Raw genomic sequence first — 26,598 nt, 5'->3', positions numbered from 1 at the left:
ATCGAATTATTATAATTGGAGGTGAAATTTGTGTACCCCAATTTCGCACCCCATCACTAACCCTTAGCCCCCCTCTACATCTGGCTCTGTTCCGATGGTGGTGGTCCTTTGGTATACCATGGGACCTCGTCTTGGGGCCTTACCCCAAACCCCTTGCTGTGAGTGCTAATATCCACCTCTGTCGTGGTTACGTGCTTGGTGTTATGAACTTGTTCCAAGACTAAGCCCCTAGCCCTCAGCTCCTCCACCTATGGTTTCATGGGTGTGATGTGAACGGGGGCCAGGGGCTTAGCCCCAACGCCATTCCTCAATGGATCAACACCGAAACTTTAAATAGAAATTGAGGACTATAGTGGCTAAGTCCCACTGGTAGTAAACTGGTAGAGTGTTGTGTTGATTAGAAAGAGGTCTCATGTTCAAACCTCATGGAGGCCAGTTCAACCTTTAACAAAATTTTATTCAATCCTAGGGTGCCACGTGGCAGCCCATGATTGGGCCATGTGGCACCCTTTGATAGGTCCAAAATATACCACACCCAATCAAATTTCAACAATTCTCAACCAATCACATATAACCATTTGGAAGCCTTCCATTGGCCCAAAGTACATAGTTAACCTACACAGTCAGCTTGTTGAGTCATCGTACAAACTGCCCAGTCATATTTCCTATACTTCATCATGTAAGATTTTTAGCTATTTAGGAAAACGATCAGAACGTGATATCTGGAGCATACGATATTGATTTTGAGTGATTCAAGTTGCATTGGATCCAACGTGGCGATATATACGTTTTGGCACTGGTTTCGTGAAATTTAGAACAATTTCATTTTTTAGCACTTTACTGACCCCTTGGATCACTCCTCCCCACAGGAAGCTTTTGGACCATCAAAAGACTATCTTTCAGTCAATAAATAGATGAGGGTAACGTTCCCTCACCCTTCCAATATTAGTCCATTTGGCTTTGCTTGGATTAGTACCTTTGATTCCCACACGAATGTACTCCACGTCCCTCATTTTGAAGTTCTTGTTCTCTAGTCAAGGATAGTATCTTGCTACAATTCTTCAATATATTCAGGAGAGAAATCTTATATTGAAGGAATATGAACATTCTCTCCTTGATCTTAAATCAAAGGAGGCTCATACAATTTCAAGTTCTCTTTACGTTGAAGCTTTTCTTTACTGATGCAAATCCCTACTTCATCTCCAATCCGAAAACTATGGTCAACACGATGCTTATCATGTCTAGCCCTGTACTTGGCTTGACTCTTCACGAAATGTTCTTGTACCATCTGATTCACCAATTAAATCTATAATGGATAATTAATATCTGATGCAAAAATTGATGTTGTATTGATTTTACCTTTTAATGCATTAAAAGATTTCAATTGCTTTCCTCCCCATTGAGAGACTTGTTTCACCCTTGTCAAAGTATGCAATGAAGCTAACTTTGTCTTGAAAGCGGTTTTCCATGTATCACCTTCAATAAGTATTATTTGATGGTAACCAATTCACAAGTTCAACGTAGTGAAATAAACAACATCCTTCAATTGATTTAACAAAACATCAATGTGAGGAAGAGGATAACGATTCTTTATCGTGATTTTGTTCAAAGCTCCAAAATCCACACATCGTGATCTCCATCGCCATGTACCATCCTTCTTCAAAGCTAAAACATTAGGAGACCCAGAGGGAGATGTACTAGACCTAATGATCCCTTTGTAAAGTAGATTTTGCATCTACTTCTTGATCCTTGCGTTCTCTAACACTAACATCTTGTTCATACCAATGTTCAAAAGTGATGCATCTGGCTAAAATTGAATTTCATGTTATTTTCCTCTTTTAGGAGGCAATACGTAAGACTCCTAAAACATCTTATCATATGTGTTAACAACCACAACTAAATCATTTTGAGTTTTATATCACATCCTTGGAAAGCTTCAGATTCCTCAACATCTTTGTGTTTGATCATTAAGAATGCAAAATTATGACTAGCATTTATAAGCCTCTTCATTTGTCCATCATTCACAAGAGACAAATTCAACTTCTTACGATGTTCTCTAACAATATACTCAATCCCGTATTTAAACAAATGATACTTGTTCTCATGGAAATGAAAGATGTCTTTCCTATCATATAAGTATGGGCTTCCAAAACAAATCCCGCATATGTCAAGTGGTACTACATCAAGTTCTACCTCATCAAAAAAATTTGCAGTGATGGCGAACTTAAGTATGCATTTTAATGTCACTTGCAATTTGGAATTGTCACATATCCAACCCAAAGGATAAGGTTTAGGATGAGGAATGGTTTCCAAGTTTAGTTTCTTGATGATGGATTTAAAATAAGGTTGGCTTGGGATCCACTATCAAACTTTGTTATGTTTTGAGATGAATCTAATATACAAAAGTTCAATTCTTTCTTTTTGATTTTTAGTTTCAACGGGCTTGCTAGAAGAACTAGTACTTGCAATAGAATCCTTACCTTTCAATCCCATGGTTGCGATTTTGGTATCTCCGAAATGAGATCCTAGATCTTGTTGAGTTGTTGCTGCAGTCTCTTCTTTCTCCTTGTTGTTAAAATTTTTAGGTCTCATCTTAGGATGAAGTTTCCAAAAATGGTATTCATCGTGGCCTTCCTTTGAACAATGTTTACATGTGAGTTTTTCTCCCTCTTTCTTGATTGAAGCATTCTTTTTATCCTTGCCTTTGAACTTCCCCTTTCCTTTCTCTCCAAACTTAAATGGCTTCTAGCTAGTCTCTTGAGGAACATTTCCCCTCTTGCTTCTAAATGAGTTTCCTGTACACAAACTTCATCTAGCTTTGTAGGATTAAACATAAGAATTATATGCCTCAAGTAACTATGTAAACCACCTATGTATTTAAGGAGAGTGCCTTGAGAGGGTAAATCTACACCCAAAATGAACGCTCTTCTTCTAAACTCTTCTGTATAACATTGAAAACTCATACCTTTTTCTTGTCTAATTATTTTCCAGTCCATTATTGCTTTATGCATGTATGCTAATGGATAAAATTGTCCTCTTAATGCGGCTACAAAATCATTCCAAGAGGAAATAATTTTACCACTTTTATTGAGATCCTCTTCAGTATTGACCTCCCACCAAATGATTTCCGCACTTTCCAACCTTAGAGAAGAAAGCTTAATTTTATTTGAATCATCATCAATTTGTTGAATCCTGCAATAAACTTCAAGTTGACGAACCTAATTATCCAATTTCTTAGAATCTACTTCCCCATTGTACAAAGGCAATGGAAATTTTACATGAAGGTTTAACAAATAAGTTTTACCATGTCCCTTTGGAGTTCTTGGAGGAGTGTGTGAAGGGGTTGAAGTAGAAGAAGATGAGGGTGAAGATGGAGGTGAAGAAAATGGTGGAGGTGGAGGTTTTTCACCATTTCCTCCATTACCTTTTGGAGGATTTGAGATCTCTCCTTGCAACCTTGTGTTTCTATATTGAAATACAACTTTCACCATTTCAAAAATTTCAAAGAAAGCTTTTCTAAAATTTCTCTCATCCTCAGACATTCCCTCATGACCTTCTTCATGTGCCATGACTAGTGAAGTTTGAGGTATGTGTGTCTTCCTCGAACCCAGTTGAGGATTTGGCTCTACAAACACTCATTCTCCTATTTTTAGCTTCAACCTTGTAAGCATTAGAAAACACTTACAAACAAAATCAAACCTTCAAAATAACCTTGAGCTCTGATACGAAACTGATCTAAATTACAAACTTGAAGGTTTATAGAAAATTTGCAAGTAAATTTTTAAGTCTTTTAGGCAATGGATCAATTTTCAAAAGTACATAAATGAATGGATTTTAAACTGAGTTTGGAGCATAAAAGTAGAGACAAATATAACATACATAGCAACACAAGACAACAAAATGATAAAGGATTTTTGAGCTAGAGGCCATAATAATTTCCTGAATAGTTGGTCTTAGTTTAGCACATAAGGAACTAATAAAAGGGAAGGAACAAGGGACTGCTAGATGAGTGAAGGACTCCCTTTGTGTTGTGTAACCCCAAAGTGGCCATACTATAAATGTTAGTATGCCTAGGCTCAATACTTTAAAGATTGAATGTTGATTTCCTAGATGTGAAGGAGAGTGGCCTTCATATTCTCTACTCCAAATTGAATTTGTTGTACCTAAAAAACACAAAAAAAAATCAATCATAAAAATGTTAAAAAAAACAAAATTAACCTTTAAAAATAAGAATTTTAAAATTTTAAAAAATACAAAGAAATAAATAATAACAACAACATGTTTTTTAAGAAAAACATAAAAAAATGTAAAAAAAAAAAATAGCTTGTAAACTATAAAAATGTAATTTTTTTTATATAAAAACAAATAAATAAAAATGCAACAATTTTAAAAAACTATTAAAAAAATAAAAATTAATAAAGAACCTGATTTAAAAAAAATAAATAACCAAACAACTAGAAATGAAAAAAAAATTAAATAATTTAAAAACAAAAATAAATGAAACTAAAAAAAATTTAAAAACTATTAAAATTAAATTGAAAAATTAAAAAATAATAATAATAAACTTAAAAAAAAAAAAAAACATAATTAGTTAAATTTTTTAGTACATTAATATTAAAATCTTAGAAAAAGAAAAATTATTAAAAAAAATTAAACAAAAATGGAGGGCACGGTTGTAATCCAATTCCCAGATTTAGATTTCAGCCTCCGGTACTTAAAAAAAAATTATTAATAATTTTTTTTTTAAGCGGGCGGCGTTGAAATCCTATTCTGAGAATTAGATCTGATTCAGAGAATCAGATTTCAATCTTTTACATGTGTACATTACTCGAGTAACTTCTACTCAAAGAAGTGAACTTATATATTGTTTATTCTATACCATGTGTCCATTATTTAAGTAACTTCTACTCAAGGAAGTGAACTTATCCATTTTTTATCTTCTTAATTTGATTACCCAAATACCATATATCCATAATCATCCTTGTAATAGAACATTTCAAAATTGGTATTCGAACACTTTACACCAAAATTTATAAATAAGTGATTGCATATACTCATTAATTGTTGCAATTAAAAAAGGTTCATTATGAAAATAAAAGTATCCAATTTTTATGGTTGAGTATGAAAAAGAAAAACCACTGTAATTTGTCCAATTATGGAGATTATGTAAAAGTTCTAAACATTCTTCCTTTTTCAAAATGCACTAGACAATGAATTAACTAGCAATTTCACTAGATGTTGCAAACAAAATGTCATAAAGCATAAATTTGGGAAGAATCGTGATATATAAAAATTCATTGAAGATAAAACTTAGTAAACAAAATTCCACTCAAAGTTAGAAGATAAAGAGAAATCATTTACATTATGCCAATTTGACATATTCTATAACCTTTCCAACATAGATTGCCTCTTAATCTTCAAATATGGTTTTTCAAGTTCCAATATCAAATATTTGATAGATTTTGGAAATATACAGATAGTAGATGACAACAGATAAGAAAAATAAAATAATATTAATTCATAAACACTATGATGACTATTTTTCCAAATCTAAATTTGCATCACAACCTCACAAATTTCAGACATCATCATGTATTAGATGAAAATGAGCAAGACATCAACTCCCAAAAATTCATAACTTTTGGTGTAAAATCTGCAACTTTTGTGGGAAACTGTATTGTAGAGCAGTTGATGATGTTTAATATCTCTAATGTTTCATCTAAGAACATCATCTCTTAAAATTGTAAAGAAATACTTTGAATTACAAAATAACGTAGTTTTTTAAAATTTTAATATAGGGTTAGTTTTATTTATTTTATTTTATTGTCGGATAAGATTTGGTACGATGATCACCTTTCATTGATTTTGAATTTATGACAACGCTTCTATTTTTTAATGAAAAACGGGTTTCTTTCTAACAAATGGTTCTCCCTTTTACGACACATTTTTAAATTCTTTTATGCTAACCAGGAGTACTGTCATCTATGTAACATTCATATCCCTTCGATTTTAAACATGATTTCGATCTAATTACACAAAAACATTACTAATGTGATTGGTACATGTTTGAGTAAGTCATTGGAATTGTGTGATTCATGTGAACTCTAGAACTTTTGGACTCTTGCCAACCTCATATCTTCGGTTTACCAATGCCTATAACAAGCATCCACTACTTCTGATGTTCTTCATAAACATGCAACCCACTATTGGAAGCTCCTCTATTATTTCCACAAATTTGTTGAGGCAGAGGAATGAAACGAGGAAGGACTTGAATCACCTTGGGTAGTGCACTAGAGAAGAAATATGTTCAATTGAATCCATGCCCTGCAGAGTCTTTACCAAGGGAATTTTATCAGTACCAATACTTCCGTTTGGTATGGATGTAGACCAATAAAAAATAACTACAAATAATGGAAATTTTTTGAGAATGTAATCTTGTAGGGAATTTTTATCCAGGTCATCACTTCCTAGAGTAAAAAAAATATTGACTCGCATTCCTATTCAATCCAATGATGAAACATAGTGGTAAAGTAGTCTATCCAATTATGTGAAATGAGCTTGTAACACTAATAGAGTGCTTGTTCAATGTTGTTTTCTCTGCATCTCCTCTCTGCCAAAGGTTGAAAGCTACCATCATCTACTCATGGGGTGAGTGTAAGTGGCTACTTATAGTAATGTAAGCCATGTTGTGAGTGCCTCCTAGGAATGTAAGAAGCCATTTATGAGATTCAGTGAAAACCAACACTTCTGGATTCTGCTTCAAATGTCAGAGCAAAAAGTGTAGTTATGGAAGTGTAGGAGTCGAAGAATAAACATACATGACCTCTTCTTTTCATAGTTATTTCTGAGGATACACTATGGGCCACATGGCAGACACTTAAAATGGAACCGATTTGTAAAATTGTAGGTGCACTTGGTATGCATATATTTTGAATTAAGTATAGGATTGGTTTAGAGAATTAGTGTCTTTGTTTTGTTATTTTAGGGGTAGTTGTAGAACTCATTTTTTTTGTATTTCTAAATTAATTCAGGAAGTCTGAGTAGTGAATAATTTCCCCCTGGAAATTCATGTTAATGACTAGAAGTGGGAAAAAAGAATTCTGAGAAATTGAGTTCATAGTGATATGATATATTCGTTTATGAGTGCCTAGATTTAACTTAGTGTATAGTGGTTTGGTAATGTATTTTAGGATTTCAATGCAATAAGGTTCTATTGGAATAATAAATTGTGTATTTGAAAATTTTAGAAAGTCTCCAACAGACCAACAAAGTCGCCTCTCAAATTCTATGTTTTTGTTGATTCCTGTGCAGTCTTGATCATTCCTTTGGCATATAAGAGAGCTGATTTTATAAGATAACATTTCCAAACATAGGTTGGGACAAAATAACCTTGTCACTTATCACCTTTGTAGATATATATAGATGATTAAGGAATGTTGCCTAATAGGAATTAAATTCATAGCAACTCAGTATCACAAACCTGGATGAAAACAAAAAATGATGCTCAGAATGTCCAAAGGAACTTGAACTCTCAGAAATGATGTCAAATATTACCTTTATGGACAAAATAAAAGAGAACAAGAAGATGAGTAATTAAAATAAAAATCCTAGAAGTAGTCTAAAGAGTATGTCAATGTTCCTTTTTCTAATTTTTCCTCATTGTCTTTTTGGTTCCTGCCTCTTTTGCCTTGCCACTTGATATTCCTCTACCTTTAGAAAAATAAACTTGTCATGAATGCATTTTAAGGAGACCCCATAAATTTATAGACATAGTGGTTACTCATAACTTTTGCTTCTTTTATCACACCACTACCAAATGAAACTTTTCAAAAACGGTCTTAAGAAACTTTTCGACCACCTTATGATCTTACACATATTCATTGTACATATTCAACTAATTCACAATGTTTGTAAGTCAAGTCATATGCTAATCTATAAACTCTAATTCCTCCACTATTATACTTTCAAAATCTCCTCTCAAGGATTGTAGTTTCACTATTTTTACTTTGGTGGCACCCTTACAATATCCTAAGTAGTTTTAGAGAACTTCTCAAGAGAAGTCTTTGGGAAGGTGGTCTCATGCAATGCATTTTGAATAAGATACAATGCATTGACATTCATCATTCTATGATCTTAAGCATTCATCGAGATCTTTTAGGTTGCTTCATTTGTCCATTCTTAATATCAACAAAGTAAACATTTTTATTGATCAAATTTCGTATTTTTTTCCTCCAAAAGAAGGAATTGGGGAAAGCATTGCCAACATGAAGTCATTTCTACATGATGGCTATAACTTCATAACAAAAAATTGTAGAATTGTGCTAGAAAAAATAAATATGCATACTTCGGCCCAATAAAAATAAAAATAATTTATCTTATCCAAATAAATGGATGATATCTACAATCAATATATAATATCTATATACTTGAAATAAATAGATTCCATTACAAATATTAAATAAAATTTTCCTACACTAAATAAATGTATACACTCTAGCATTCATGTAAACAATTACTTTTTCATTGATGGATTCAGTCACATGAACGATTACCTCAATGCTGAAAAAAATTAAGAAAAAAATTCCTTCTTAATTCCTAATTTGTGCACATAACATGTTTTTTCTTTGAATTGGTGTTCTATAATTTTTCTTCATTAAAATAATATTAATGATAAATGCAAGTATTCCACCGGGTGAGGAATGAGATGGGCCACTTCATCTCAAAACAACAATCATGCACCTAATATTTTGTGTTCCTTTATTGAATAAAATGACAAGAAGTCTTTAATTGTGATTCTTTTATATACTCATTATGAATGTATGCTTTCATAGACTTACCAGTGAAATTGTTGCGGAGAGGTGTGTCCCAGTTGGTCCCTTGTCCCACAAACAAGGGGTCTCATACACCAATTTGGTGTTTGACTTGGCCGTGACCTTAAAATTGGATAATAATAATAATAATAATACTCATTGTAGAATGTATATGTGTTACGTGAAGGTAAAATGTGTTAGTTTTATGTGCACTCTTTACTTTATTATTAGATAACATAGACACAACTTATATTTCGATGGCACATGTGACTTATAAGTTGTGAAGTTGAAATATAGATTTAATTGATATAATTGATTTATCAAAATTTAAAAAGTACAAAATATCTAAATTTATTTAAAATTTTAATTTTTGTTGAGTAAATGTTAATAAAATTATTAAAGATTTATAATTTTGGTGATTTGTAAAGTTCGGAAATTTGACCATCTTTGTAATAAATATTTTAAAATAATGTTTTTATTTGTGTATATTTAGAAAACTTTAAGAAAAGTGTGTTTAGTCTTCAACCTTTTAGATGTAATAAAGATAATAGATTCAAAGGTTTTGAGAATTGTCCAATCTCCACTTTCACTAAAAATTTAAAGGGAGTTGGTTCATATTTTAGGGAAGTTGATTTTCTTTTTTATGTTAGTCAAATCCAAAAAAATCATTTTAGTTTCAATTTTCTAGATAAAGATGGACCATTTTCTTGTAGTATTTTATCTTTGTTTGATTTTCTAACTCTTTATTGCACCAAAAAAATTCCTTAAAAACAAATGTATTAATACTTTTAATATTATCAGTGTATTTCAAGATGCCATCTTCATGTATTCCCTAAAGATTTAGTCATATCTTGCATCTTTGCACTCAAAAAATGGAAACTCTTTATTGCACCAAAAGCTTTCTTTAAAAACAAATGTAATAATACTTTTAATATTACTAGTGTATTCCAAGATGGCATCTTCATGTATTCCCTAAATATTTAGGCATATCTTTCATTTTGGCACTCAAAAAATAGATTTGTAGCTTGAGAAATTTGATCCCTCTCGGCACCTAATACATTCAGAATTAAGATAAATTAAATTGGTTATATATATATATATATATATATATATATATATATAAACTGGTTTAATTTTTTTTATATCACCAATCTTAAAAAATAATTACTTCATAAAAATTTGTTTAAACATTAGTGTCTATACAAAATCTATTTATATACACTTTAAACCACCATTAAATTACCAATTTCAAAAAATCAACTACCCTCTGACAATTAATCTGCAAGTATTAAAATTATAAATCAAATCAATTAAACACTTCTGTCTAAATTAGTTATTGTTTGCCTAGTCATCTCAGCCCATTATGCACTTGTGCTCAGAACATACCAAACATACAAAATCTAAGCATCACCAAATATTAGAGATAAACTCTCTTACAACTAGGCACGAGAAGGTTCCCACTTAATAGATCATAATATAAATAGAAGAAATGTTTACAAATGTTTTCGGGGAAAGGAGACTAAAAGATTTGCTATTCTCTCGGCAATAAAACTTTTGGTGTCTACTTCTCGCACAAATTTAGATAGAATGAATCAAAATTGCAAACGACCTAGAATATGATTATGAGGCTAAGGACGAGGTCCACCCCGCACAAAAAACATGAATTTCTTCCATATGGCAAATTGTGAAGAAAGAGTCATGGGTATTGCACAAGGCACTGACTCTTGAATTCCTAAAGTATTGCTTGAATCTTTGATTCTTATCCTTCAGTGCATCTAAGGAAAAATATAGATACCTTATCACTTCTCCTTTCTCTCCGTTTCACTCAAGCAATTGAATGTCTTGTTCCCTATTTTGCTCAGTGAGAATACGAACTTCACTCTATAGTTCTTCTATTTTCGCATTTTGTTTTGATACTTTTTCCTTCAACTTCAAATATGATTTCAAAAGTCCTCTTCTCATCCTTCAGACTCTGGATTATTGCTTCAGCTTCTTGGTTTCCCTATTATATCTCATTCCTTAGATCACATTGCTTCATGCCATGATTACAACTTTCTTATTGACAAATCCAAGGACTATTGATGCTTAGCCGCTCTCATCGATTTCTCTATTATACTCATGAAAAGATAGGGTTATGCAATGTAATTTTTTATTACTTAACTATATGAAACTGAATAATTGGTTATGATATCAAACTAAAGATTGTAATAGAATAACTAATTATGATAATTAAAACAATGAGATCTAATGGTAGAAGAACTTTTAGTTGGCTAACAATAGATCTAACAGTGCAGAAGAGTGCAAAGTGATAGCTGGGAGAGTTCTTCTCAAAAGGGAACTACAACATAAAAATAAAAACAACTATTTAAAAGATATATTCCAAAACCATAGCTTAAATCCTGCTGCATAATAATAACCCTAAAATTGATTTAGTGAATAACTCTATTCTACAATCTGTTTGTCAATTAATCTTGCTAACGAGTATTGTACAAAGCTATGGTACCCCAATTCCAACAGTAAAAACGGACAAGAACAGTTAATTTATATTTAAACTTATAAATAAAAATAATAAAAATAATAACATATTTTATAGGTTGTATTGTTTTTTTTAATTTATATATTTTTATTGAGTAGAATAATTTATATGTAAATTTTTTATAAATGGAAAATTGAATAATGATAATAATTGAGCTGGAAGTTAATTTACAATTTAATATAAGGGAGATGTGTAGGTGTAACATAAGAAAGTATGTAAATTTTTTTACATATATATTTTTTTGTAAAGTTAAGAGAAGTCAATAGTGGAAGGGACAAAGGGTGGAAAACATCTCAACCTCTACCATAAAAAAATCCATGAAACTAGACCAATACATACATAGATTTCTTACTCTCGACATAAACAATCAAGACATAATTATCAATAAATAACACAAAAAACCTTTGGCGAGGTCAAGAGCCCTAACCTTAGGCTACTCTTTGTTGTCACCCAAAGAATGAGAGAAGATTGATCAAATGCCAAACCAAGAGCATCCACAATGTACACAAAAAAAGAACTAAAAACACCCACCAGAGACAACCTCCCTTGCCCCAATCTTTGAGCCAATCATTGTATTTAGTTCAAGACCATAATCCTAAAACCCAGGACTGCGACCTTGATACATCGTTGTTATCTAGGAATGAGGGAACTACCACAAAACTTGTCATCGTCATCCATAAAGACCCATAGGAATCATACCACCTTTTTTCCGTGCTACTCATCCTTAGAGGAGGAGATGGTGGTCGGGACTCTAGTGCTGGAGCCTCTACGATCAATTTGTTCCCCACCATGAAAGTCACAAGGAATGTGACTTTCCACATGCATCTATAAATATTTTTACCTATCTGCTCAATATGTTGAGTTTATATTAATATGTTCAATTTATATGACGTAAATGATTTGTAAACATTTACATGTCACTCAATTAAATAATAATAAAAGTTAAAAGCAATATAGAGCCCAATATGGGGGAGATGTTGTAGTGCTCCTAAAAAGTAATAAAAATAATAAAATTCATTTGTTATATTGTAAGTTTGCTTTTATTAACAAAACTATGAATAACTTTTTAGATAATAGAAAATCATAATATACATACTAGATTAAAATATATAATATATAAGTAGTAACTATAAGTTAAGATCCATTTTAACTTATAAATTATAATAATGATTTGGTAACCATATTTAAATTTAATTAAAAAACACATAAAAACATTAATACTTACAATAAAGTGCCAATATAACATTATTCTAAATCATGGATATTCATTGCCACTTTACCATAGATATTATTAAATTGTAAATAGGCTTCGTTCCAATACGATTGCTAATCAATACCACATGCCAAAAAACCATCTTTCATTTCACAATCAAAATATTTTATAACTATTTTATTTAAAAAAATTTATAATATTTTTTAATTAAAAACTATTTTTCATTTCACAATCAAAATATTTTATAATTATTTTATTAAAATTTATTTTTATAACAATTTTTTTAATCAAATCTAAAAGCAAAAACATTACAATTACTTTTGAGATATATCTAAACCTTCTATCACATTTAAAATATATAAGATATAAATAGTAGTTGTAAATTAAGGTCCATTTTACCATATAAATTGAAATAATAATTTTGTAACCATATTTAAATTTCATTGAGAAGCACATAAAAACTTAATACTTACAATATAACACTATTTTTAACCATGGATATTCACCCCCACATTACAATGGATTATTAACTTGTAAATGAGCTTTGTTACAATACCGTGGGCCAATACAATGGCTCATCAATATCACATACCTAAAAACCATTTCTCATTTTACAATCAAGATATACCACATACCTAAAAATATATATATATATATATATATATATATATATATATATATATATATATATATATATATATAGTTTATTACATTTTAAAGTGATAGACACTCTCCAACCCGATATGGAAGATATATTGTTATATTATGTTATTTAAACATTTTGAGTGGTCAAACTACTTAAAAGAAAAAACAAAAATAATAAAAATAAATTTACTAATTATAATTATTAATTAAAACATTTTGACTAAGTAAAATTACATAAAAATAAATTAAATAAAAATAAAATAAAATGAAAAATAAAACTATTAATAATTAAACTAGCCTAAATCCATCTTAACTGAGAATCTATCAAGTTCGGAGAGGGAGGGAGGGATCAAATAGGTTTGCACCTTGAGAGATTTGATCCATGTCGAGACTTGAAGAGTTAAGATGGATCTAGACTAGTACACAATATTTAGAGATAAAAATATTAAATTTAAAATAAACAAGATGAATTAATTTTAATCATTATCAATTTATGAGATCTTGTAATGTTCAAAATTTTGATTTATTAACTCAAATTAAATGATATATTTTTTGTTTATTTGTTAGGTAATGTGAGTTTTGAGATCACTAACATACTTATGCCACACTAACAGTTAGCATGGCTAGATGTTTGCCCATGGAGTTTCAACCTTTTCACCACGAAATACCTTAACATAACACCCTATCATAATCTATTCTAACCCACGAGCTAAATTAAATAACAATTTATTCCTAAATTAAAATTAAAAATTAAAAGGACCATATATTAAAAATTAAAAATAAAATATATAAAATATTAATCCACCCCACACCCAATATACATATAAATATACATATAAATAATATGTATTAGTAAAACTAATCACAATAATAATATAAACATAAATAAACATAAATATTAAATGACTCATTTCAATATTTAATGACAAATAATTATAACATTCTTTATACACAAATTATGATCTAATTTTTTTTTGTAATTCTCAATAACTATAGAACTTTGAAAACCATTACATTAAACATTTATTATACACATTGTATAATGACAAATTTGGAAATAAATACTTAAAAATTAGCATATAGACATAAATAAATAATGGTAAATGATAAGATGTTTTGTAGTATATAGGCCGCATTACTTGCAAATTCCAAACACCAAAACTCTAGAGGCTGGAGTTGGTGATGAGACTTGCATTTATATTGCTTGTATCCTCCTACACTAAGGGCATATGGGTGAGGCCTCAGATTTGAACACTAGTGAGACTACTTGCAAATCGATTCCAAACAAAAAAAGTCCAGAGGTTGGAGTTGGTGATGGGACTTGCATTCATATTGCTTGTATCCTCCTACACTACACTCATATGGGTAAGGCTTCTCGATATTTGAATACACTTCTAAATATTTGAACACGGGTGGGACTACTTGCAAATCAATTACAACCACCAAAACTCCAGTTGGTGATGGGACTTGCATTCATATTGCTTGTATCCTCCAACATGGGTGGGACTACTTGCAAATAGATTCCAAATACCAAAACTCCAGAAGTCTGAGTTGGTGATGGGACTTGCATTCATATTGATTTGGTGATGGAACTTGCATTCACTCGGTGATGGGACTTGCTTTCATATTACTTGTATCTTCCTAAGTATGGGTGAAGTTGGTAATGAGACTTGCATTCATATTGCTTGTATCTTCCTAAATATGGTTGACTCCACAGATTTGAACACAAGTGGGACTGCTTGCAAATAGATTGCAAACACCAAAACTCCAAAAGCGGAAATTAGTGATCTGATAATAAAATTATAAATAAATCATAAAATATTTTGTTTTGTTTCATTTTTTTATTTTTTCAAAAATTCAACTATTAAAATTTTCATAAAATTATAAATTTCTGCCGGTTTTTTTTAAATGTACAAATTCATATATATTACAAAGAGCTCAAACTACCATTCCAAAAAATCTCAACAAATTTTAGAACAAAATAAGGCAGAAAAAACCATTTAAAAAAAAGATAATAACACTACCATTTTGAAAATCATTACACTGAACATTTATCATTCTCAGTAACCATACCACTTTGAAAATCATTAGATTAAACATTTATTATATATATGACATAATGGAACACAAACTATAACCTAAAATTTCTTATAATTCTGAGAAACAATACCACTTTGAAAATCATTACATTGATGGAAGCAACACTCTGCAAAACTTAACTATTTGCCCAACAAATAACGTAAGAAGCCATAAAGATTACAGAAATTATAGTTGACAGCCATTTACAGGAGAAAACATGGAAAAATACACACTTCAATGAAGTCAGGTTGCTTCTCACTGTATCAGAAATATTGAAAGTTAGATCAAAACTGTTATTTATTATAAATCGTCATTTCTGTGTAGAAGTCCCCAAATAAACCTGCAATGTGCCATGTACTCACTACTTATGCAATTAAAAGAAAAAATCACTCTGGAAAGAATGAAATAGAGGTCACAGCCATAGCACCAAAACATTCGCTATTATGAGCACTGAGATTATTCAAGAACCATGCTGGGGAGCGTCATGATGAGGCTGGTAATCCGCAGCAACGGGCAATGCAGCGTCCGGAGTATCATCACAATGAGGCTGGCAATCAGCAGCAATGGGCGAGGTATCGTAAGTAGAAGAATCCAAGGATGCAGCGTATGCAAAGGCCTCAGAATAATGGCGCACTGTATTGTCACTGTCTCCCCAACTGGGCGACCCAACTGGGCGAGGGTGTACGGGGTGTTAACACAGAAGGATCGGCATAGGTTCCAGTAACAATATTAACTGGAGGATCGGCATAGGTTCCAGTAACAATATTAACTGGACTGGCTGCTCGAAGAATCCCGTGAACTGTTCCTGCAATAACTTTCTCTCTACACGCTGTCAGGGTCAGAGGGTTTTCAGTTGGAAAATATGACCCAGAGAGTGAGAGTATATGAAATATTCCAGGAAAAGTTGTGACTGAACCAGCCGTGGAGATTGTAACATCAGAGACCGTTCCTGTGGCGCTTATCACGAAGAGCTCTTCTACCTGAAGACTTTCTAAAATTCCATGCAAGCACTGAACTATATCAGCCCCAGGTTCGACTTCTAGAACGTGAAGCATCAACGGAACGGGGGCTTTTTCTTCGGTATCTTCTTCAACTGTTTGGTGTTGGTCGCGCTCTTCCAAAGCAGGCTGAGTGCTAAGCGCAGCTTCAGAGTTGGCCATGGTAGCAGAGGAAGATGGTGAAGCCATTTACCATTAATAAGCCCTGCTATAAAAACCTGTATGAAAATTTATAAGCCCTGCTATAAAAACCTGTATGAAAATTTATATAAACATTAGAATTATAAATAAAATATATATACCTTAGCTGGTTGGTATATATACCTTAGCAGGTTGCAAGTTGGTGCTCCAATGAAAATATCCAGAGAAGTTACTTTGATTCAGAAAAAAATTCTGTTTTGGAAAGCTTATTTTTGAAGATGGGTTCCCTCTCTTTTATAAGTTAAATAAACTAAATTTTATCGTTGTAATTTAGTGAGCGAGATTAAAGAATTAATAAAGATTTTTGTAAATGTGAAATTTGACCTGGGACAAACCCATCCATCTTTACAACATGGTGTCCCTCTGTTTTCTAAGTCAAATATGGGTTAATCTTAAATAATCGAATAAGCTTAATTTTATAATCTTTTAGTTAAAAAATTAATGAAAAACAGTAAGTAATATTAAAAATTAATAAAAATTCTTGTGTAAATATCAAATTTGACTAGGGCACATGCATCAAACCCATTTATACGGAATTTTTTTTTATAAAAATTAATATTTTATTAAATTTAATTTACTTGGCAGGTTTGAATTTGTCCATTATATTGAAAATATAAATAAAATTTTAAATTATTAAATAAATATTTAAATATCAAATAATAAAATAAGAAGTTGAGGTGAAATTTTAATTTGTGTTAATTTAAATTGGTTTGACTGTGTATATGGATTCAGCACCTTGAAAAACCCCTATGAAACTTCCATTGTACAGGGGTTACCCATGAGGGTTGTGATTTCAATAAATTCCTCAAGGATTTTAGAGAATTTAGAGTTGAAAAACCCAGGATTTTTTTTTTCCAAAAAGTCTCACTAAAAACAACTCTAATAAATTAAATGTAAAATATCAAATATTGTATAAGAGTAAGTATGCAATTATTATTATTAACTGTATATATAGATTCAACACCCTAAAAAACTCCTAGGGTTCAACACCCTAAAAAACCCCTAGGGCACTTCCATTGTATAGGGGTTACCCGTCAAACTTGTGATTTCAATAAATTCGTGACAGATTTTAGAGAATTTAGAGCGGAAAAACCCACCCAAAAAACTTTCAAAATGTCTCACTAAAAACAACTCGAATAAATTAAATTTAAAATATCAAATATTGTATAACCGTAAGTATGCATTTATTATTATTTACTGTATATAAGAATTTAGCACCCTGAAAGAAAACCCCTAGGGCACTTCCATTGTATAGGGGTTAACCATCAAGCTTGTGATTTCAATAAATTCCTGAAGGATTTTAGAGAATTTAAAGCCGGAAAAACCAGAAAAAACTTTGAAAAAGTCTCACTAAAAACAATTCGAATAAATTAAATGTAAAATATCAAATATTGTACAACCCTAAGTATACATTATTTAATTATTATTAATGGTAATAATTTTACATTGCATATTCATTTTTACCACCTTGTTATGCATCATAATTGACTATTTCTAAGAGCCAGTATACATTTTTTTAATGTGAGGGTATAAATTTACAGTTGGATTAATAATAATAACAATTTTATGGGGTATATTAAAGTTTGAGTGAATGAAGGTGGGTATGTACTACTACACAATATTGAATGTTGTGGATAAGGACCTTTTAATAAATAATAATAATTATAAATATAAGGTGCATATTTAACTTCATCCATGATACTATGCAACATTCACTATTTTTGGAGGTTATTAATAATAACAATTATAAGGTGAATATTTACCTTCACCCATGATACTATGCAACATTTAATATTTCTTGAGAGTGGATATGACATTTAGATTATCATTAAATCCATGGATATTCATTAGAAGTAGTTTTTAAATGCAATTTTTCGGAGTTCGTGAATTTAAGGTCTGAATGTGAAGAAAAAATTTGTGGCCAAATTTTGATTTGTGTTTTTTAAAATAGTTTTTTTATTACATATATGGATTGAACACCCTCAAAAAATCTTGGGGCACTTAGATTATGAAGAGTTCACGTGTCAAACTTGTGGGTGGTATTCATTATGGAATTAAAATATCAAAAACTATAAAGTGGACATAATAATTGATGTGAGCTTCAAATGTGTGTTTTTTGTTGTTGGGCTATTGAGCCTAGTATGAAAGAGATCTTGTAATGTCATGTTATGTTATCTAAAAATTTTGACTCCTTAAAATTACAAAAAAATAAATTAATAATTAAAATTATTAATTAAAATATTTTGAATATTTCAAAATTACATAAAAAAAATTAATTAATTATTAATAATTAAACTAGCTTAGGTCCATCTTAACCCTCATTGAGAGGATCAATTTTGCAATAAAAAGGAGGTTTACACTTTGAAAGATTTGATCATTCTCTTCTGGTGTAGAGTTAAAATGGATCTAGGTTAGTTTTATTTAAATTTTGAATTTGTTATCAATGACTTCATGGGGATGTGCTCTAGATCTGAGTATGGAGAGATATTGTTAAGTAGTAGCGTGTAATAATAATATAACATAAAATTATATTAAAAAATAAATAAATTCATTTTAAACATACATGAAGGATCAAAGTTTCTTAATGTTTATTACTTCTAAGTCCATCCAAAACCCCTAGATCTAGCTCAAGCGAGGCTCGCATAAGGACGCTCAATCTTGGCTCAACCATTGGGGGATAAAGAAGGAGATCATTTTGGAGAATAAGGATAATATTAAAAATACTATTACTTCTAAATTTAAGGATAATTTATGGGATTAAAAGAAGTTAGAGGGAAAAAGAAACATAAGGTATTAGGAGGTGATTAAACCCACTCTTTCTATCTTGACTAGTGTTAAGAATAAAATGAAAGTTGCGAAGATAAGAACTAATTCTCATGAGATTTGATGTGAAACTTGACGTTGGTCTATTCCTCAATCAACTTGGGACAAAATAATCTGTCACCTTTAAGATACTAAGAGGGTTGAATATGAAAAACACTTTCTCTTGGATTTCCCGACTTTTACTCACATCCGTTCTCATTTCCAAAACATTTGCCCCACTTCCAACCTTCTTCACTTGTTAAGTCAACAAAACTATCGTTGAAGATGAAAAACACTTTCTCTTGGATTGCTCAAATTTTATTCACATCCGTTCTCATTTACAACACATTTTCCCCACTTCCAACCTTCTTGACTTGTTAAGTCAACAAAACTATAGTGATCTAGGAACACTTCTTTCTCTTCTTTTTTATCATAGAAATAACATATTAAAGAGTCACAATTATTTTTCTTACTTTTTTAAGGTCCGATAGACCACATTTATCTTAGTTGACATTAATCATCATCATCATTATTAATATAAACAAATAATACATTAAATGAAATTAAATAATAAAAAAATTGTATATTTAGAATTTGATCCCTCTAATTACTTTATTATTAAATGATAAAAAGACTATATATTTAGGATTTATCTATTTGATTATATTTAAAATATAAAATATGATTCATTATTTTTAGAAATATGATTCATAATTTAATTTAATTTATAGTTTTTAGATTTTAATTTATAACATTAGAAATCATAATTTCTTTTAAACCAATAAGGTGGAAAAATTAGTCATATACAAAATAAAGGACGTTGATTTTGTTGATCTAAAGGTTATAAAATTTATATTTATGTGGAAGAATAACAACATTAAGGAGGAATGGGTTTCTAAGAGATTAGACAAGTTTTTGATTTACATGATTAACTTTTAAGTAGAAGAAAATTTCTTCAAAGACAAAATAAAGAAAGGTTGATTTTGTTAATATTTAAAATTTATCTTTGCATGGAAGAACAACACTAGGCAAGAAGGGATTTCTAACCAATTGAACATATTTTTCATTTATGAAGCCTTTATGAGTGGATTAGATATTATGTAATTATAATTAGAGATAAGGGGAGGTTAAAATGATGTGAATTGCAAACTTGAATGTTTATAGAAAATTTGCAAGTAAATTTTTATGTTTTTTAGGCAATGGATCAATTTGCAAAAGTAAAAAAATTAATGGTTTTTAAACTTATTTTGCAGCATAAAAGTAGAGACAAATATATCATACACAACAACAAAATATAGCAAAATGATAAAAGAGTTCACCCCTCTTGGGCTGCATCTCCTAGTCCAGCTTCCAATGTTGTACCTCTTTCATTAAGTCCTCAAATAAGTGATTTCATGGATTTACAATGCTCAGGATGTAAAAATAATGTCTCCAATGGCTTTAAAACACCAAAAAAACTGAAGTTGGGTTCTTGTTGGGCTCAATTTGGCAAAAAACTAAGAAAGTTATGCTTTAGAGAAGTTGTGTTGTTAACTGATCTACAAACTAGACTCCCTTGCTAACTGTTCTAATAATTCTGCCTTTCCAAGAACTGTCGAGCGGCATTTTCGCCCGGTGCCGATGAGATTCCTGTCGTTTCGGGTGCAAATTGTCAATCTGTTTAAATGCACAAAGACCCATATGGCAGAAAAACTGGGCCACATGGGGCCATGCGCCTAGGGGTTGGGGATGACCACCCACCCTTGTCGGCATAGCCCTTGAATCCCGATCCATAGTTCCATTGTTGTTAGAAAACCTGGGGATGGCCCCTGAATACCACACCTGACAATTTAGCACCGCCCATGGTTCCAACGCTACCTATAAGACCTAGACTAGGGCTAACCCTTAGCCCCCCTCGACATCCAGCTCTGTTCCGATGAGGGTGGTCCTGTGGTTTACCATGGGATCTCATCTTGGGGCCATACCCCAAGCCACTTAGTGTGAGCGCTAATCTCCACCTCCACCGTGGTTATGTGCTCCGTGTCATGACCTTGCTCCAGGACTAAGCCTCGAGTCCTCAAATCCTCCACCTATGTTTCTGTGGGTGTGAAGTGACCAGGGGCTAGGGGCTTAACCCCAGCCCCATTCCCTAATGGATCAACATTTAAACTTCAAATAACAATTGAGGACTATAGCGGTTAAGTCCCACTAGCAGCGCGTTGGTAGAGTGCTACGTTGATTGGAAAGAGGTCTCGCGTTCAAACCCCGTGGAAGCTAGTTCAACCTTTAACAAAATTTTAGTCAATCCTGGGGTGCCATGTGGTAGCCCATGATTGTGCCACATGGCATCCTTTCATAGGTCCAAAATATACCACAGCCAATCAAATTTCAACAATTCTCAACCAATCATGTATAACCACTTGGAAGCCTGCCATTGGCCCAAAGTACATAGTCAGCCTGTTAAGTCATTGTATAGACTGCCGAGTCATCAGTCCGACACTTCAACCTGTAAACAATTTAGTTATTTAGGAAAATGATCAGAACGCGATATCTGGAGCATATGATATCAATTTTGAAAAATTCAAGTTGCCTCGGATTCAGGGTGGCGAGATATACATTTTGGCATTGGTTTCGAGCAATTTAGAACACTTTCATTTTTTAGCACTTTACTGACCTCTTGGATCACTCCACCCCATTGGAACCTTTTGGAACAACAAAAGACTATTTTCAGTCAACAGATAGATGAGGTTAAAGTTCCCTCACCCTTCCAATCTCAATCCATTTGGTTTTTCTTGGATTTGTACCTTTGAGTCCCACAGGAAGGTACTCCATGTTCCCTTGATTTGAAGTTTTTGTTCTCTTGTCAAGGATAGTATCTTGTCACAATTCTTCAAGATATTCATGAGATAAATATTCTATTTAAGGAATCTAAACGTTCTCTCCTTGATCTTCAATCAAAGCAGGCTCATACAATTTCAATTTCTCTTCACCTTGCAGCTTTTCTTTGTTGATGCAAAGACTTACTTCATCTCCAACCTGAAAACTATGGTCAACACGATGATTATCATGTCTAGCCTTGTACTTGCCTTAACTCTTCACCAAATGTTCTTGTACCATCTGGTTCACCAACTGAATTTGTATTGGCTAATTTATATCTGACACAAAAATTGATGTTGTATTGATTTTACCTTTCAATGCATTGAAGACTTTTTGCTGCTTTCCTCCCCATTGAGAGACATGTTTCACCCTTGTCAAAGCATGCAATTAAGCTAACTTTGTCTTGAAAGCGGTTTTCCATGTATCATCTTCAACAAGTCTTATTTGATGGTAACCAATTCACAAGTTCAACTTAGTGAAATAAACAACATACTTCAATTGATTTAAAACAAAACATCAATGCGAGGAAGAGGATAATGATTCTTTATCGTGATTTTGTTAAAAGCTCAAAAATCCACACACCGTGATCGCCATTGCCATGTACCATCTTTCTTCAAAGCTAAAACATTAGGAGACCCACAAGGAGATGTACTAGACCTAATGATCCCTTTGTCAAGTAGATTTTTCATCTACTTCTTGATCTCTGCATTCTCTAACACTGGCATCTTGTTCATACCAATGTTTAAAAGCGATGCATCTCGCTACAATTGAACTTCATGATATTTTCCTCTTTTAGGAGGAAACATGTCATACTCCTCAAACATCTTATCACATGTGTTAACAACCTCAACTAAATCATGTTTGAGTTTTATATCACATCCTTGGAAAGCTTCAGATTCCTCAACATCTTTGTGTTTGATCATTAACAATGCAAAATTATAACTAGCATTTACAAACCTCTTCATTTGTCCAGCATTCACAAGAGACAAATTCAACTTCTTGCGATGTGCTCTAACAATATAATCAATCCCATATTTAAACAAATGACACTTGTTCTCATGGTGATGAAAGATGTCTTTCCTATCATATAAGTATGGGCTTCCCAAAACAATCTCACATATGTCAAGCAGTACTACAACAAGTTTTACCTCATCAAAAAAATTTGCAGTGATGGCGAACTTAAGTATGCATTTTATTGTCACTTGCAATTTGGCATTATCACATATCCAACCTAAAGGATAAGGTTTATGATGAGAAATGGTTTACAAGTTTTGTTTCTTGACAATGGCTTTGAAATAAGGTTGGATTGGGATCCATTATCAAACAAAGTATCTACCTTTCTAGGTTTTGAGACGACTCTAATATGGAAAGGTTGAATTCTTTCTTTTTAATTTTGAGTTTCAATGGTCTTTCTAGAAGAAATAGTACTTGCAATAGAATCCTTACCTTTCAATCCCATGGTTGTGATTTTCGTCTCATCTCCAGAATGAGATCCTAGATCTTGTTGACTTGTTGCTACAATCTTTTCTTTCACCTTTTTGTTAAATTTTTTGGGTCTCAACTTAGGATGAATTTTGCAACAATGGTCTTCATCATGGACTTCCTTTGAAAAATGTCTACATGTGAGTTTTTCTCCCTCTTTCTTGATTGAAACATTATTTTTATCCTTGCCTTTGAACTTCCCCTTTCCTTTGTCTCCAGACTTAAATGGATTCTAGCTAGTCTCTTGAGGGCCAGTTTTCCCTCTTGCTTTTAAATGAATTTCCTATACACAAACTTCATCTAACTTTGTAGGATTAAACATAAGAATTGTATGCCTCAATTAACTATGTAAACCACCTATGTATTTAAGGAGAGTGTCTTGAGAGGATAAATCTACACCCAAAATGAACACTCTTCTTCTACACTCTTGGATACAACTTTGAACACTCATACCCTTTTCTTGTCTAAATTTTTTCCAGTCCACTATTGCTTTATGCATGTATGCTAATGGATAAAATTGTCTTCTTAATTCAGCTACAAAATCATTCCAAGAGGAAATAATTTCACCACTTTTCTTGAGATCCTCTTGAGTATTGGCCTCCCACCAAATGAGTGCTACAATTTCCAACCTGAGAGGAGAAAGATGAATTTTAGTGGAATCATCATCAATTTGTTGAATACTACAATAGACTTCCACTTGACGAACGCAATTATCCAATTTCTTAGCATCTACTTCGCCATTGTACATGATAGGCAATTCAAATTTTGCATCAAGCTTTAATAAAGGAGTTTTACCATGTCCCTTTGGAGTTCTTGGAGAAGTATGTGAAGGGGTTGATGTAGAAGAAGATGAGGGTGAAGATGGAGGTGAAGAAAAAGGTGGAGGTGGAGGTTTTTCACTATATCCTCCATTACATTTTGGAGGATTTGAGCTCTCTCCTTGCAAACTTGTGTTTCTATCTTCAAATAGAACTTTCACCATTTTAGAATTTTCAAAGAAATATTTTCTGAAAGTTCTCTCATTCTCAGACATCCCCTTATGACCTTCTTCATGTGCCATGATTGGTGAAGCTTGAGGTATGTGTGGCTTCCTTGAACCCACTTGAGGATTTGTCTCTACAACCAATCCTTCTCCTATTTTCAGCTTCAACCTTGTAAGCATCAGAAAACACTTGTAAACAAAATCAAACCTTCGAAATAACCTTGAGCTATGATACTAAACTGATCTAAATTACAAACTTGAAGGTTTATAGAAAATTTGCAAGTAGTTTTTTATGTCTTTTAGGCAATGGATCAATTTTAAGAAGTACATAAATGAATGTTTTTTAAACTCAGTTTGCAGCATAAAAACAAAGACAAATATACCATACATAGCAACACAAGATAACAAAATGATAAAGGAGTTCTCCCCTCCTAGGCTACATCTCCTGGTCCAACTTCCAATGTTGCGCCTCTTTTATTAAGTGCTCTAATATGTTATTTCATGGACTTACAATGCTCAAAATGTAAAAATAATGTCTCCAATGGCTCTAGAACACCCAAAAACCCCAATATGGGCTCATGTTGGGCTCAATTTGGCCAAAAACTAAGAAAGTTATGCTCTAGAGAAGTTTTGTTGTTAACTACTCTACAAACTAGAAAATGCGCATTTAAACTAGAAAATGCATCCCAGGGGCATTTTCACCCAGTGTTGATGAGATTCCCACCGTTTTGAGTGAAAATTGTTGATTTGTTTAAATGCGCAATGACCCCTATGGCGAAAAACTGGGCCACATGGGGCCATGCGCTTGGGGGTTGGGGCTAACTGCTCACCCCCATCGGCATAGCCGTCGAATCTCGGGCCATGGTTTTTTTGCTATAACAAAGCCTGGGGCTGGCCCCTGAATCCCGCACCTAATGATTTAGCACTGCCCATGGTTCCGATGCTACCCATAAGTCCTAGGCTAGGGCTAAACCTTAGCCCCCCTCTGCATCTCACTCCATTCCAATGGCAGTGGTCTTGTGGTATACCATTGGATCTCATCGGAGGGCCTTACCCTAAGCCCCTTGATGTGAGCGCTAATCTCTACCTCTGTCGTGGTTATGTGCCCTTTATTATGACCTTGGGTCGGGACTAAGTCCCAAGTCGTCGACTCCTCCCCCTATGGTTCTGTGGGTGTGAGTTGACCAAGGACCAGGGGCTTAGCCCCGACCCCATTCCCCAATGGATTAATGCTGAAACTTCAAATAACAATTGAGGACTAAAATGGTTAAGTACCACTGGCAACATGTTGGTAGAGCACTGCGTTGATTAGCAAGAGGTCTCATGTTCGAACCCCGTGGAGGCTAGTTTGGCCGTTAATAAAATTTTAGTCAATCCTGGGGTGCCACATGGCAGCCTGTGACTGGGCCACGTGGCATCCTTTCATAGGTCCACATAAAGTATACCATAACCAATCAAATTTCAGCAATTCTCAACCAATCACGTATAACCACTTGGCAGCTTGCAATTGGCCCAAAGTACATAGTCAACCTGCTGAGTCATCGTACGGATTGCCTAGTCAATGGTCTTGTACTTCAACCTGCAATAATTTTAGTTGGTTAGGAAAACGATCAGAACACAATATTTGGAGCATATGATATCAGTTTTGAGCGATTCAAGTTGTGTTGGATTCATGGCAATGGGATCTACGTTTTGGCACTAGTTTCAAGCACTTTTAAACACTTTCATTTTTTAGCACTTTATTGATCCCCTGGATCATAAAACCAAATGGATGGAAGTGCAAGAATTTCAAGAATTGATCAAGAAATACTAAGTTATTTTCCACAATAAGTAATAGTTAAGTTATGATTAAGGAATAAACTATCAATAAATTATAGGTAAGTTATGGTTAATGAATCAACACATTTTAGCTTACAACATCCTTCAAAGAGGTAAAGGGTATTAGGATTGTTTGGATTCCAAATAGAAAAAAACAATGTGGATAAATTTGAAAT

This window comes from Pinus tabuliformis, chromosome 7 (genome assembly GCF_031772625.1).
Source record: "Pinus tabuliformis cultivar Carrire ecotype Pingquan chromosome 7, CPIR1, whole genome shotgun sequence".
Taxonomy (NCBI): Eukaryota; Viridiplantae; Streptophyta; class Pinopsida; order Pinales; family Pinaceae; genus Pinus; species Pinus tabuliformis.
The sequence above is the reverse complement of the archived record's forward strand: the minus strand, read 5'-3'. Positions refer to the sequence as shown.